The sequence below is a fragment of the Physcomitrium patens genome, chromosome 13 (genome assembly GCF_059467195.1).
Source record: "Physcomitrium patens ecotype Gransden chromosome 13, ASM5946719v1, whole genome shotgun sequence".
Taxonomy (NCBI): domain Eukaryota; kingdom Viridiplantae; phylum Streptophyta; class Bryopsida; order Funariales; family Funariaceae; genus Physcomitrium; species Physcomitrium patens.
Genome location: NC_143422.1, coordinates 16,872,676 through 16,878,675, shown reverse-complemented (window position 1 = coordinate 16,878,675; position 6,000 = coordinate 16,872,676).

Here is a 6,000-nt window from a genome sequence, read left to right as displayed (position 1 = left end):
AGCTTGGTCTCTGCTATCCTTTCTCAATCACTTTTTTCAAATATAGCCGTAAATACTTCTAAAAATGAGTTCAAATCATATAATAGTCATGAATCTTTTTTCATCAAAGGTGCGAACCAAGAGAAAGCATTTCCAGATAGAAGTGCACCTATGAATCCAACTTGAGTAAATCCATCAGGATATTGGAAAGGATGCAACCTTAAGTAGAGTTTAACTTATTGCAAAAACCCTCAAAATCTTGATCTTGTTCCGTCAAACTTTTCAGGCATACTAATCCTTGCCTCTCTCAAGCTTGTAGAAGCAAAACTCCCAAAATTTGGTTGCGAGGCTAATGGACTTGTTTCCTTCAACTGCATAACTTCTTGGCATAGACTCTGAACTTCTTCCATAGTAGTGGGAATAGTGATTCCATGGTTGGTGTTGGTGATGCGTGAAATTTCGGTCCTAAGAGTGTTGACAAGCTCATGAAGATCTGCAATAGTTGCAAATCTATTTTCACTTCCATCAAGTGTAACATCCATGATTTTTCTTTCTATAGATAACTCAATGAATTCAAAAGTTAAATAAGAGGACGGTAATCTACAACCTCTAAAAATAAATTCCACAAAGAGGGATAATCTACTCTCTTTAAGGAAAAGATCAATGTTAGAAAACAAGATTTTTTTTTTAAAGGTGGGTAGTCCGTAACCTTCAAAATACAATAATAGAAGTTGGGTAATCCACTCACTTCTAGAACAAGACAAAAATAATATGTTAGCACTCTTGTCAAACTATCAAGGACATGAATTCTAAAGAAAGATAATCTCAATACACTCTTGTATCACTCGAAAATACTTAGAAATCACTCAAAGGTGATAATATATTGAACTAGAATGGCTATTGCCAAAGACTAGAAAACATGACGACTCTTGAAACTAGACTACAAATAAGCAAGGAGATGACAAGAGTGAAGAAGGCTTCACTCTTGTCTATATATATACTATCTAACTAGGGGCTATGTGGCGACGTTCTATAGGACCTCGAATATATGTTGACTTTGTAAGACACTTGCCTTGACTTACAAGGCAAAGTTTTCTACATGTGGGCCACATAGTTAGCTTGGTCTTCAACCTAACAACATGTGTGGCACATGGCCAACTTGTTGACCACGTTTTTAATCCAAAAAGTCAATTAAAGACACCTATGAAATCAAAGCAGCGTCTATAAAGCTTCTAGGAAGCTTCTATATCAAATACTATAGAATTAACTTATTTTTATCTACTTTTACTTACTTATATTTATTTATATATGTAATTATTAGCTTACATGAGTATGTCCGTAACAATGAGTCTTAAAATTAGTAAGTAAAGAAATATTAAAAATAATCAAATTGACACTATATTTCTTCAAATGAATTAGAAATCGATTTTGTGATATTATCCTCTATTTTAGAAATGAGTTTCACAAAGATCGGTGATAATATATTGATGAAGTTTAAGTTGCATGAAATTATATTTGTTACATACTTTTGATTGTTGTTTCTTTTGAAGGTAATTGATAGATCCTCTTAGCCATCGATAATGTCTCATTTGAAGGTAAAAAAACACCTTGTTATTTGATTATTGTTTAAGCCTTCATAACTTTTTTCAAATAAAATATTTATTACACTATCATGAGTTGTTCCTATCTCCAATAAAATCATCAAACATTGGAAGTCTCTTCCAACATTGTGATATCAAACACATTATATTTTTCTATCTATTCAAGGAAAAATATGTCATTTTTTAGGATCTTCATCTCAATTACATTGTCTTGAAGGCTATTTCAATTGTAATGTCTTATCCAATAAGTTAATAAACAATGGTTCTTCAGTTAAATTTGTTTGTTTGTTTGTTTTTTTTTTTTTTTGTTTTTTTTTTTTTTTTATAGATTTTCCATCTTATATAGCATTATAAAATACAAAGAACTCATTATAAAGGATAGAAGATAGAATACAATTTCTATTGAACATCTTTTGTTTTATAGCAAGAAATTTTTTGACTCTTCATCTTAATTTTAATGGATGTCTTTGATAAAAAGATTTAACTTTCTTTGCTATATTTATAAGATTCTTTGCTAGCTCTCTTGGATATTCATCAATGTACCAATGAATAAGGTATTTCAATTTATTTTGGCGCCACCTTAAGTCTAAGACTTCTTCAATGTCAAATTCTTGGTTATTATTTATTTCTATGAGAGGAAACAATATCTATTTTCTTCTCAAGATATTTACTATCTTATATGACTCAAATAAAGATATGTGAAGTATAGGATGGATCTTCATAGACTCCATTAGATATAATCAATAAGTAATTGAATTGACTTGTTGGCATATAAGAAATAGTCCATGTTTATAATAATCCAACTTTTCATAAGGCCAAAGTGTCTTGATATTATGACAAAGTAATCGTATCTTATTGCCAATGTAGAATTGAGGTTGTTCCTTATAATGAGCATCTGTATTAATATATGTTGTTCTTGAATTTCTTTTAGATGTGTCTTTACAGTTGTATGTAGCCGAAATAAATAATTTGTTAAATCTTCCACTATAAGATTATCAACTTTTAAAAAGTCAAAAGTATTAAATCATAGATGGTAACTATAATTTAAAAAAGATATTTGTTGAATAGATGAATGTGCCATATTATTATTAGCAAACTTTGCTAATGACAAAAGAGTTATTAAATCATCTTGTTGGTAGTTAATAGTATATCTCAAATATTACTCCAAAACTTGATTTACATACTTTATTTGTCCATCAATTTGAGGATAAAAAGCCAATAATATTTTTAGTTCTAAAATCTTGATGTATCTTAAATATCTAGTTGATGAAGAATATGTAATTATACTTCATCTTTTAGAATATATAAATAATCTTTGAAATAAAGTAGATTATTTTTAAATTCAAACTTGGAAGTACCATGAAATTTTGAAGAATTTTTCTTAATATCATAAACAAAAAGAACAAAGGATATACTTGATTGAACTTACTTAAAAAAATTAAATCAACAATTAGTATTGATTTCATCGTTCAAATTTGAAATTGCTCTAGCTTTAAAAATTATTATCTATTATTAATCAAAAAATATATTCTATTCTTTGAATATAAGATAAGATTGTCTAAAAAGAACATCTAAGAAATCTTGTTATTTTTCTACCTGATAAGTGATCTTAAATTAAAATCTTGATAAAGATATGCTCTAAAGAATTAGGCAATAATTCAAAATACGTATTGATATAAAATATTGAAGGTTCTTATGATCCACATACACAATGACTAGACTAAAAATTCCTTTTAGATAATAGCTTTATTCTTATAATGAATCCATAATTATAAAAAGTTTTTTTTATTATGGATCTTGTTCTTGATTTCTATTGCTAAAATTTTTTTTAAATAAAAAGCTATTGAGTAAAGTTTATCATCTATTTTTATTGGTGAGAATACGACACCTAAAGTAAATTTTGATGTATTTGTTTCTATAAAAAATGGTTTGAAGAATTTGATGTAATATAAGCTTAATACAAAAATAACGATCATCTTCAAAGCTTTAAATACTGCTTTTACTTCTTGATTCTATTAAAGTTTGTCTTTATAAGTCAAAGATATAAGTAGAGCTACAATTTGATCTAAGTTCTTGATGAAAATTCGATAGTAATTGACAAATCTCAAAAAATATTGAACATCTCTTATTATTTTTGAAATCTTCTGTCAAAGACATGAATCTCGAAGAAAGAAAATCCTCAATACACTCTTGTATCACTGAGGAGAACTAGAAAATCACTCAAAAATGATATATTATTGAACTAGAATGGCTATTGCGAAAGACAAGAAGAGTAGAAAAGCTTGGAATAAGACTAAAGACTAAGAATGCATTGACAAGAGTGAAGAAGGCTTCACTCTTGCCTCAATATATACTATCTAACTAAGAGCTATGTGGCGATGTCCTATAGGACCTCCAACATTTGTTGACTTTGCTAGCCACATGTCTTATCTTGCAAGACAAGTTATCTATGTATGGACCACATAGTTGGCTTGTTCCACAAGCTATTACACAGAGATAACTTATTCCATAAGCTACCAATATATGATTAGCTCTTTGGTCAAGTTTCTAATCTACAAACACATCTAAAGTCAAAATCGCATCTATAAAGCTTCTAAGAAGCTTCTCTATAAGTCTTTATGAAATTATTCTATATTTACCTACTTCTACTTAATCATATAAGTAACTATTGAGATAAATATATATGTCCGTGACATTATCTCTTCTTCTAGGAATGAGTTCCATGAGAAGCGGTCTTCAAATGTTGAGAAAGTCAAAGATGCGGTGAATTGTATTTGCTACATACTTCGATCTTTGCTTTCTTTGAAGATGGTTGAAAGGTCCTCTCAATCATTTATAGTGTCCCACACCAGGGCAAGAAGACCACCCTGTTATTTGGTCATTGTTGAGGCCTTCATAACTTCCTTCAAATAAAACATTTGGAACACCGTCACGAGTTGTTCCTACTTCTAATGAAATCACTAAACTTCAGGAGTCTCTTCCAAGGTCGTGATACCAAACACGTTGTCATGTTATTACATGACTATATAGTAAAAGGTGATAATATGGATCTTACTATAGAAGAGCCAAGTTAAAAGATAAAGTAAAAAAATATGGATAAAAGATAGGGAGGTAGTAAAACTTTTAGTAGTAATGTTGCCCTTTTAGAAAAAATAGCTTCTACTTACTTTATAGGGCCAAAAATAAGGCAAAATAAGGTAGATTGAAAAAAATGATATAATCATCTTTAGGAAGAAGTTAAGAGTAAATTCTAGCAAAAATTACTTAGAAAAATTAGATATTTATATCCGAGGAGGGCCGGTTATCAACCTAGATCAAAATCAGACCCTAAGGCACAAAACCGAGTATCTATGGAAACTCAGAGGTTCTTTTGCAAATTAGAGAGTGGGATTTGATAGCAAACTAGATAAGATTTCTATGAGCATTAGTTTTGAGCAATTTGAAGTTGTTATGACTTTGTAAGAGCTTTTCAAAGTCAAGATTGTTTTCAGATGACTTAAGGTTTGTGATATAAAATACGGTTGATGTTTCTAGTAATTTCAAGAGTTTTGTAATAGATCTTTAAGTGAAATTTTATGAATTAATGTTTATAGTTGTGCTTAATATGTGTTATAAATCTTAGCTAAATATAACAATTAAACTGAGGGTTATTGAGGTTTAAGTGGGTCAAGGTCTCAAAAAGTAGAATTTTAGGTCCAGTGAGGATTTTTTAGATTTCTTGCAATCTACTAGTTGGATTGAAGTGAAATTTATGTGAGAAGATATTAGACTTGTTTTTCTATGTGTATGAGAATTTTGAGATCAATCGAATGGTGAAAAAGAGAGATATTTGCTCTGGGAGATTGACATCAAGGTTGGAGAAGGAGGTCGACTAATATCCAAGCACATTTTGGAGGTTATTGTCTATTTGGTAATTTTGATCCTTTTTAAATTTATTTTTGCTTATTTTTAACTTAGTTTTTAAGACGTATGCAAAATTTGAATTAAGATCAATGATTCATTTATTAGTTATTGAAATTTAAATCTATTGTAGAAATTACTAGGGTTTGGTTAGGATTTGGTTTAGGATTTAGAGTTTGGTTAGGGTTTGGTTTAGGGTTTAGAGTTTGGTTAGGATTTGATTTAGGATTAGGATTTGATTAGGGTTTGATTTAGGATTTAAGATTTTAATTTAGAATTTAGTTTAGGTTTTGTTTAGGATTTGATTAGGATTTGGTTTAGGGTTTAGAATTTGATTAGGATTTTATTTAGGATTTAGGATTTAGTTTAGGATTTGGTTAGGATTTGATTTAAGATTTGATTAGGATTTGGTTTAGGATTTAGGATTTGATTTAAGGATTAGGATTTGGTTTAGGATTTAAAGTTGAATTAGGGTTTGATTTAGGGTTTAGGATTTGATTTAGAATTTAATTAGGATTTG